Genomic DNA, 9,530 nt, shown 5'->3' with positions numbered 1-9,530 from the left:
AGAGTTAGACACGACTGAGCAACTAACATACATACATACAAAGCCTAGGATTTGGGGACAATGTGTCATTTGCTTCAATAGGTCAAGATATGACTCTTCATGAATTAACCATATAGAAATAAGAAGACTTGTTGCATCCTTCATTCTCATGCTTAGTAAATAATGATTAAGTCATAACATGACTACTGAGAAAAACTCACATTCCTAAAAGGAAAGAAGGCAATTATATAGGAGTATTTGTATATAGAAATGATAAAATATTCCTTGGCAGGAAATAATTATATTTTTTGCTTTGGCAATAGACCTTGATTTATATATCTGGCAGCTGCTAACGTTCTGTCTGAGATAAACTCCCTTTCCCCATTGACCTCTGTGGTCTAGATGCCAAATAAAATACAGGATGCTCAGTTGAATTTGAATTTCAAATTGGGTGATCTGCATTTTTATTTGTTAAATTTGACAATAGTGCTGTGTGGGTCTGGCTTTAGCTTTTGTGCAGGCAATTATCATTTTTCTGTTTTTCATAGTCACATGTGATATAATTTGAGAAGAGACTGTTATTGTAGACTGCAAAACTTCTGTATATGGTTTTTCTGCTAGCATAAATTGAGGCCTTGTGAGTTGATTTAGAAACTGAGAAATCACAGAATTGTATGTGGGGGGGGGGGGGTTGTCAAAGATTTGTTTTATTTATAAATACAAGTTCCTCAAATCTAAGTTGACATAATGGTCAGTTGCTTTAATCATTTCTATTTTCAAAGATTCAAGTCAAAGATCTCCCTTAGACATAGTTTAGATATTGGAAGTTCATTTTCTTTTATTGGTTGCCAATTTTTTTTCTCAATGTAATGCAGGTTTGCTTGAGGCCATCTGAAAAAAAAACACATGTTGCTATGGGAAAGCAAATTTGTTTTCTGTATGATTGGACAGTTTCCTGACTACTATCAAAGCTACACTTCCTGTAAGTCTCCTTTCTAACTCTACTTTATTGTTCCCTAGGCATTTATAAATTATGATATATGCATAGAAATTTTGAATGTTGCATCTCTGCATTTCTTTTCTCTTTACCTAGAAGTCCTTCTGTAATTGTCCAGATTGTCACTTCATAATTAGCTAAAATGTCACCTCCTCTGTAAAGCCTGAACTGAGTCCTCCAAAAAGCATTCAGTTAGTTCAGTTCATTTGCTCAGTTGTGTCTGACACTTTGTGACCTCATTAACTGCAGCACGCCAGGCCTCTCTGTCCATCACCAACTCCTGAAGCTTACTGAAACTCATGTCCATCCAGTTGGTGATGCCATCCAACCATCTCATTTTCTGTCATCCCCTTCTCCTCTCACCTTCAATCTTTCCCAGCATCAGGGTCTTTTCCAATGAGTCAGTTCTTTGCATGAGGTGGCCAAAGTATTGGAGTTTCAGCTTCAGCATTAGTCCTTCCAATGAACACCCAGGACTGATCTCTTTTAGGATGGACTGGTTGGATCTCCTTGCAGTCCAAGGGACTCTCAAGAGTCTTCTTAACACCACAGTTCAAAAGAATCAATTTTTTGGTGCTCAGGTTTCTTTATAGTCCAACTCACATCCATATATGACTAATGGAAAAACTATAGCTTTGACTAGACCAAGTAATGTCTCTGCTTTTTAATATGCTGTCTATATTGCTCATAGCTTTTCTTCCAAGGAGCAAGTGTCTTTTAATTTCATGGCTGGAATTTCAGTTGAGCTATTTCAAATCCTAAAAGATGATGCTGTAAAAGTGCTATATTCAATATTCCAGCAAATTAGGAAAACTCAGCAGTGGCCACAAGACTGGAAAAGGTTAGTTTTCATTCCAATCCCAAAGGAAGACAATGCCAAAGAATATTCAAACTACCACATGATTACACTCATCTTGTATGCTAGCAAAGTAATGCTCAAAATTCTCCAAGCCAGGCTTCAATAGTAGGTGAACTGTGAAGTTCCAGATGTTCAAGCTGGATTTAGAAAAGGTAGAGGAATCACAGATGAAATTGCCAACATCCGTTGGATCATGGGAAAAGCAAGAGAGTTCCAGAAAAACACTGACTTCGACGTTATTGACTATGCCAAGGCCTTTGACTGTGTGGATCACAACAAACTGTGGAAAATTCTTAAAGAGATGGGAATACCAGACCACCTTACCTGCCTCCTGAGAAATCTGTGTGCAGAGCAAAAAGAAACAGTTAGAACTGGACATGGAACAACAGACTGGTTCCAAATTGAGAAAGGAGTATGTCAAGGCAGTATACTGTCACCCTGCTTATTTAACTTATATGCAGAATACATCACGTGAAAGGCCAGGCTGGATGACGCACAAGCTGGAATCAAGATTGCCCTGAGAAATATCAATAACCTCATATACACAGATGACACCACCCTTATGGCAGAAAGTGAAGAGGAACTAAAAAGCTTCTTGATGAAAGTGAAAGAGAAAAGTGAAAAAGTTAGCTTAAAACTCAACATTCAGAAAGCGAAGATCATGGCATTCAGTCCCATCACTTCATGGCAAATAGATGGGGAAACAATGGAAAAAGTGACAGACTTTATTTTTTTGGTCTCCAAAATCACTGCGGATAGTGACTGCAGCCAAGAAATTAAAAGACGCTTTCTCTTTGAGAGAGAAGCTATGACCAAACTAGACAGTGTATTAAAAAGCAGAGACATTACTTTGCCAACAAAGGTCCTTCTAGCCAAAGCTATGCTTTTTTCCAGTAGTCAATTATGGATATGAGAGTTGGACTATAGAGAAAAGTGAAGTCACTCAGTTGTGTCCAACTCTTTTTGACACCATGGACTGTAGCCTACTAGGTTCCACATCCATGGGATTTTCCAGGCAAGAATACTGGAGTAGGTTGCCATTTTCTCCTCCAAGCTGAGTGCCAGAGATTTGATGCTTTTGAACAGTGGTGTTTGAGAAGACTCTTGAGATTCCCTTGGACTGCAAGGAGATCAAACCAGTCAATCCCAAAGGAAATCAACCCTGAATATTCATTGGAAGGACTGATGCTTAAGCTGAAACTCTTAATATTTTGGCCATCTGATGCGAAGAACTGATGCATTGGAAAAGACCTTGATGCTGGGAAAGATTGAATGCAGTAGGATAAGGGGATGACAGAGGATGAGATGGTTGGGTGGCATCACCAGCTCGATGAACATGAGTTTGAACAAGCTCCAGGAGTTGGTAATGGACAGGGACGCCTTGTGTGCTGCAGTCCATGGGGTTGCAAAGATTTGGACACGACTGAGCAACTCAACTGAACTGAATATTTTATTTCCTTTTTCCTTCTGAATTTTGTGAGAATTCACTGTAAGCCAACAGCTCTTCTTTGTAAACTGCGCATTAGATAATTATGTAGAAAGATGAATTCTAACTCTTCCCTTTGGCTATTTGCATAGCAAACAATATGCAAAAAATAAATAAATATTCAGTTCAGTTCCATTCAGTCACTCAGTCGTGTCCGACTCTTTGTGACCCCAAGAATCGCAGCATGCCAGGCCTCCCTCTCCATCACCAACTCCTGGAGATTACTCAAACTCATGTCCTTCGAGTAGGTGATGCCATCTAGCCATCTCACCCTCTGTCGTCCCCTTCTCCTTCTGCCCCCAATCCCTCCCAGCATCAGGATCTTTTCCAATGAGTCAACTCTTCGCATGAGGTGGCCAAAGTATTGGAATTTCAGCTTCAACATCAGTCCTTCCAAGGAACACCCAGGACTGATCTCCTTTAGGATGGACTGGTTGGATCTCCTTGCAGTCTAAGGGACTCTCAAGAGTCTTCTCCAACACCACAGTTCAAAAGCATCATATTATGATAATCCAAGCCTATGCCCCAACCAGTAATGTTGAAGAAGCTGAAGTTCAACAGTTCTATGACGACCTACAAGACCTTTTAAAACACCCCCTAAAAAATGTACTTTTCATTACAGGGGACTGGAATGCAAAAGTAGGAAGTCAGGAAACACCTGGAGTAACAGGTAAACTTGGCCTTGGAGTACAGAATGAAGCAGGGAAAAGGCTAATAGAGTTTGCCAAGAGAACACACTGGTCATAGCAAACACTCTCTTCCAACAACACAAGAGAAGGCTCTACACATGGACATTACCAGATGGTCAACACCGAAATCAGACTGATTATATTCTGTGCAGCCAAAGTGGAGAAGCTCTATACAGTCAGCAAAAACAAGACTGGGAGCTGACTGTGGCTCAGATCATGAACTCCTTATTGCCAAATTCAGACTGAAATTGAAGAAAGTAGGGAAAACCACTAGACTATTCAGGTATGACCTAAATTAAATCCCTTATGACTATACAGTGGAAGTGAGAAATAGACTTAAGGAACTAGATCTGATAGACAGAGTGCCTGATGAACTATGGATGGAGGTTCGTGACATTGTACAGGAGACAGGGATAAAGACCATCCCCATGGAAAAGAAATATATACCTACATACATATGAAAAGGGCTTCGCTTGTGGCTCAGCTGATAAAGAATCCACCTGCAATGTGGGAGACCTGGGTTTGATCCCTGGTTTGGGAAAATCCCCTGCAGAAAGGAATGGCTACCCACTGCAGTATTCTGGCCTTGAGAATTCCATGGGCTATAGTCCATGGGGTCCCACAGAGTTGGACATGACTCAGCAATGTTCACTTTCACTTTTATGTATAAAATAAGGATAAAAAAATCTTTAAAATATATTACCAAAGAACAGATTAGATGTGTTTTTTCCTTTGTAGAATGAAAAGTCACTATCTGTTCATATTTTCTCAAATAATTCAAATCTATTTTTCTATTTGCAGGGTTTGGAGACATAGTATCTGACTAAGATCTCCAGAAAGGAATCAGCTTTCATAGTTTTCAGTGTCATTATTGGGCTTCATGTTTCTCCCACATCTCACTTTAATGCAAACTCTTTCAAGGCTAGTATTCTTAATACATACTTTCAATAATGTAATTCCTTAAGCCAAAATAGACTGTGGTTCCACATTCAAGAACTTAAATATTATCATCTCAACTTATCTTTGTGTTGTCAACTACTTGCTTGAAGTTCTCTATACCCCAAATAAGCCTGTTTCACCTGTTTCCTTGCCTTCACTCATCCTTGCACTCAACTTGCAGCAATCTTCCCCATCTCATATTTATCTGTGTGGTGTTAGTACTACCTGTCTTTGTAAGTTCAATACCATTGTTCTCTAAGAGCCCTCTCCTGAGCTTGAAAGAGAAAATGTTAGTCCATCAGTCCTGTCCTACTCTTTGCGATCCCATGGACTGTATCCTGCCAGGCTCCTATGTCCATGGAAATTTCCAGGCAAGAATATTGGAGTGGGTTTCATTCCCTACTCCAGGGCGCTTCTCAACCCAGGGATCAAACCCGGGTCTCCAGCATTGTGGGCAGATTCTTTACCATCTGAGTCACCAGGAAAGTCAATATAAATAGAAGCAAACATATGTATACATCTAAGGTTGTAAATGTGATGTGGGCACACAATTACTAATGATACCACTTAATTAAAAGTTTATTTTCTAATTTTGATATCAGGCCCAAGTGCAGGCACTCCAAAATGTCAGTGTGTTTGAAAAGACTTTGAGAGGTGAGTAGCAGGTAAATGACTTAACAAATCTAATCCATTTTATTAAATATACAATATCCTATTTATCTCTGTACAACCATGTCTCCTATCAAGAGGAAATAAAATTTACTAGATTATGAACATGATAACTGCAGGACACTTTTCAGTATCTATTACCAATTTTTCTCTGTGTCTTAGTCAAAAATATTTTTTAAAAAGCAAATCAACCATGGTTCAGTAAATATAAGATATCTACCAGTACTGTTGTAGTTTAAAAACAATCATTTAGAAAGAGCGACACTATCTAATCTCCAAAAATGTTAGTGACATCTGTTGAAATGTAAAGAATACCATTGTTTTAGTCTGGTGAAAACATTTTGGTCAAGTATGGGCTCCTGACTTGCAAAGAAAAATAGTCTCTGGGTTATGTCAATAGCATTAAAACATTAGCTTCAGCATGAAAAAATAAGTTAACCCATGTATCATACTTGCATATTAGTATCTTTGGATAGGTTTCTGATGAGTACAGTCTCTGAAGAATTTCCCCTTCCCAATACAATTATATGCATTTTAATTTGCGGCCATTTGTATCACCATGCCATTGCAGGTCTATTCAGGGAACTACTTTAAATGTTTTATGTACTAAATGGGTGTTAGAAAAATTTCCCAATTTTGCTAATACCAAAACCGCACAGGCAGTCACAAAAAGTAGTACTTGACTATACTTATTCTGATGTCAACTTCTAAGATAAAAATTTTAGAGCCATTTGAAAGTAAAAATACATGTACATAGACCATTTTGCAAATGGTTTCAGAAGATTCATATGCTTTAAGAAGCCCATGGGGTTCCCAACTATGATGATTTTTAAATGAATGGTCATAAGTGCTCCCTTTCCAAGATGGGGCACAATGTCCCTTCTCCTTAATTCTAGGTGGGCTGTGATTCACTTGCAACCAATAATATGTGGTAAGAGTGGCAATGCATGGCTAAGCCATAAATTGATCTATTTTTCACCTTGTTTGCTAAAACATTGGTGCTTGAGGCTATGAGCTGCATGTAAGACTTTTGTCTAACCCGAGGACATCATATTGTGAGAAAGTCAATCCACTTGGAAAGACCAACTATAGCAGCTTCTGTGATTAGCAGTCCTGGTCTTTGAGTCCTCATAGTTCTGATGCCTGATATAAAAATAAAATAGTCTTTACATGACTTTAGCCTCAAGACATTGAGTCGCATCCAGTTTTGATCCTTCTCAGAAGAATAATCTTAGGGTAGAAATGTTCTTCCTCTTTGCCCTTTTAAAATTTTTAACCAACAGAAGACAAGAATAAATGTATTTTTTCTTTTACACAATGAATTTGAGACAACTGATTATGCAGAGATGTTTGTTATTCAACACAACAAACTATATTAAAAAGTTTATGTATGTAGAGAAAGGAAATCCAGAAGTGTTGGGTTTGACTGAACTCAACTAGTCACACAAGGACTTAAAAACAGAAAAAAATTTGATATTCTGTTTCTCCCAGGAAATGCAGATTCATAAAAATAGACTAAAATTGGAAATCCAGTCTGTCCAGTCTGCCAAGTTAATGTGTGCTAAGTCCCTCAATTGTGACCTTTTAAAGATATGATTTCAAAAGAGAAAGCTTTCATAATGAAAAGCAAACAAATTCATTAAATTAATCCTCAGAGGACATCCCCCCACCCCCGCCCCAGATTTGGCATATTGCCAAGTTATTTCTTCTTTATTGATGAGAATATTATTGGGCTTAGGTGTGAAAACAAATTAACCATCAGTTTTTGTGACTTCATATAAGGAGGTCTATGTGTTATTCATGACAGATATTTACTTCATGGCTGCTAGTTGTTTTTCTTTTTGGGGGGGGGTGGGTAGGAAATTTCTCCATATAATCACTCCATAACTAACCTGAAATTCCTCTTTCACCTTATATTAACTCCATAATTAGGGACACATATATCTAAATTTTGGTAAGAAATGTAAAGAAAGAACTTAAAAATCTTGAGGGTTGTATGAAGGACCAAGTTTGAAAGAAGATAGATGATTTTTATCCATATCTTGTTGGAAAACCCAGATAAAATCTAAAATTTAGCCACAAAAGAAATATAGTCTCTCTGTGTTCTTAGAAAAAGAAACATGTAATGGAGTTGGGTGAAGAGCTAACAATGTATTGTCAAATCCTGCTAAAAGTTAAATTCTAATCATTCTGCTTATTTTATTAATATTTTGTGCTACATATCTTCCTTTGAGTGTCTGATATATCTGACTCTAACCAAAAGCTTATTTTTAGACCTTTCATGATATGAATGGCCTGCTATGTTAAGGATTAGGTGACAACTAAATGTAGAGAAAAATAAAATTTATTGAAATTATAGAAGAAATACTAAAATAACATGTGTTGGTTCAAAGTAAAAAATATCACTCCATTTTGTATTTTTTTATCAAAGTAGGACATTAGCAAAATAAATAAATTACTTACTGTATCAAAAATGTGATAAATTTTGGCAAACACAAAGTGAAACAATGAGCACAAAAGCAGCTTATTGTCACCTATAACATATAAATTCTGTGCTCTACAATGGTGTGATTCATGATGGTTTAAAACTTTCTTATTTTTAGCATGAGAAGTGGTAATACAAATTCTTCTTCTGGTTCAATGCTTTTAATTATTTCTAGCAGTAATTTCCCCAGTGAATCAAAGTATTTATTTATTGGTCTATTTGAAATGACTTAGCAAGCAAACACTTTGGATGAACCTATGTGTCATCCTCTTTATTAGAATCATCAACATATTCTTTTTCTATAGAAATATTATTAACAAAGTCAGGACATCATTTATTCTTCAGAATTAGTCTCTTAACAAGAGTGCAAGTCACCTGGTATTTAAATGACATCAAAACTCGTGGTTAGAAACAGAAATTAGTCAGTCACCAGAAAAAATCTCTTGGCTTTTCCTAAGAGTAACTTCTCTACTGAAATAGTTGTCATCACTCAGATAACAATGTAATCTGGGGAAAATGTAAAGGAAGCAACTATTTGAAGGAGCTGGAGAATTATAGCAGACAGAAAGTGAGGGGGACTTGAGTCTAAATGAGAGAAATTATGCCAGTTTATAGTTGTGGTTTAACTTTTAGCCTGAAGACACTTGGCAGTCTAGGATGGAAGGGGTGGGTGGAATGAGATGAGGTGGAGACAGTTGTATCCAAAGCTAAAAGCTACAGCCATTTTAACTTTAGAAATAAGAGGATGGAATTTGGGGCTTCTTGGGTGGCTGGAAACTAGTTAAGGAAATAAGATTTATGATTATAAGATTTCTTGTCTGAAGGAATATAGCAGGTTTGGTGGTGGGGGTGTTGGGGAGTTGGGAAACAACTCTACCATGTACATAGAATAACCAATAAATGATAGTGGTTACTGTTATTAAAATTATATCATGAGTTCTATTTATCTGTTACAAAATATCAACCAGGCAGTTGTTAACATTAAAGAGAGAAGAGGTATATATATGGTATGTGCATACATATATTAAGTATTTATAGTGCTTTGGGAAAGAATATAATTTTCATTTTTATTTAAAAGTTTTGAACCCAAATCAGAGACATGGAAAATTAAAAAGTGAATGTAACTTAATGAGTATTGAAATGTTTGAGCACTCTTGTTACCACCATCCTATAACGGCTGAAATCTATCAGGCAGCACAGAAATCCCAAGTAGATACATCCCAACTCTTCCCCCTTTCCATAAATAATCATTACCTGACTTTTTAAATCACCGCTACCCCGTGGTGTATTTTTTTTTCCATAGTTTATTATTATATCTTTTAAATCTCTTTTAGTTTATACATTTTACATTCAACCACTTTTTCCCTTAAATTTTATCTGTTGAAGAATTCAGAGCATTTGACCTGCAGAATTTTACAGAGAAACAG

The 9,530-nt window shown here is 36.9% G+C and overlaps 1 long non-coding RNA gene across 1 annotated transcript; it reads left to right on the top strand.

The window, feature by feature from the left end:
- Window positions 1-854: 854 nt before the first annotated feature.
- On the top strand, window positions 855-4,883 carry LOC122709523. The gene is made up of 3 exons (XR_006345538.1): window positions 855-961; window positions 3,944-3,991; window positions 4,812-4,883. It is a non-coding gene; the product is annotated as an uncharacterized LOC122709523 (long non-coding RNA).
- Window positions 4,884-9,530: the final 4,647 nt, after the last annotated feature.

The sequence above is a fragment of the Cervus elaphus genome, chromosome 15, assembly GCF_910594005.1.
Source record: "Cervus elaphus chromosome 15, mCerEla1.1, whole genome shotgun sequence".
In the NCBI taxonomy this organism is placed as follows: domain Eukaryota; kingdom Metazoa; phylum Chordata; class Mammalia; order Artiodactyla; family Cervidae; genus Cervus; species Cervus elaphus.
Note: the sequence above shows the minus strand (reverse complement) of the source record. Positions and strands in the feature narration are given on the sequence as shown.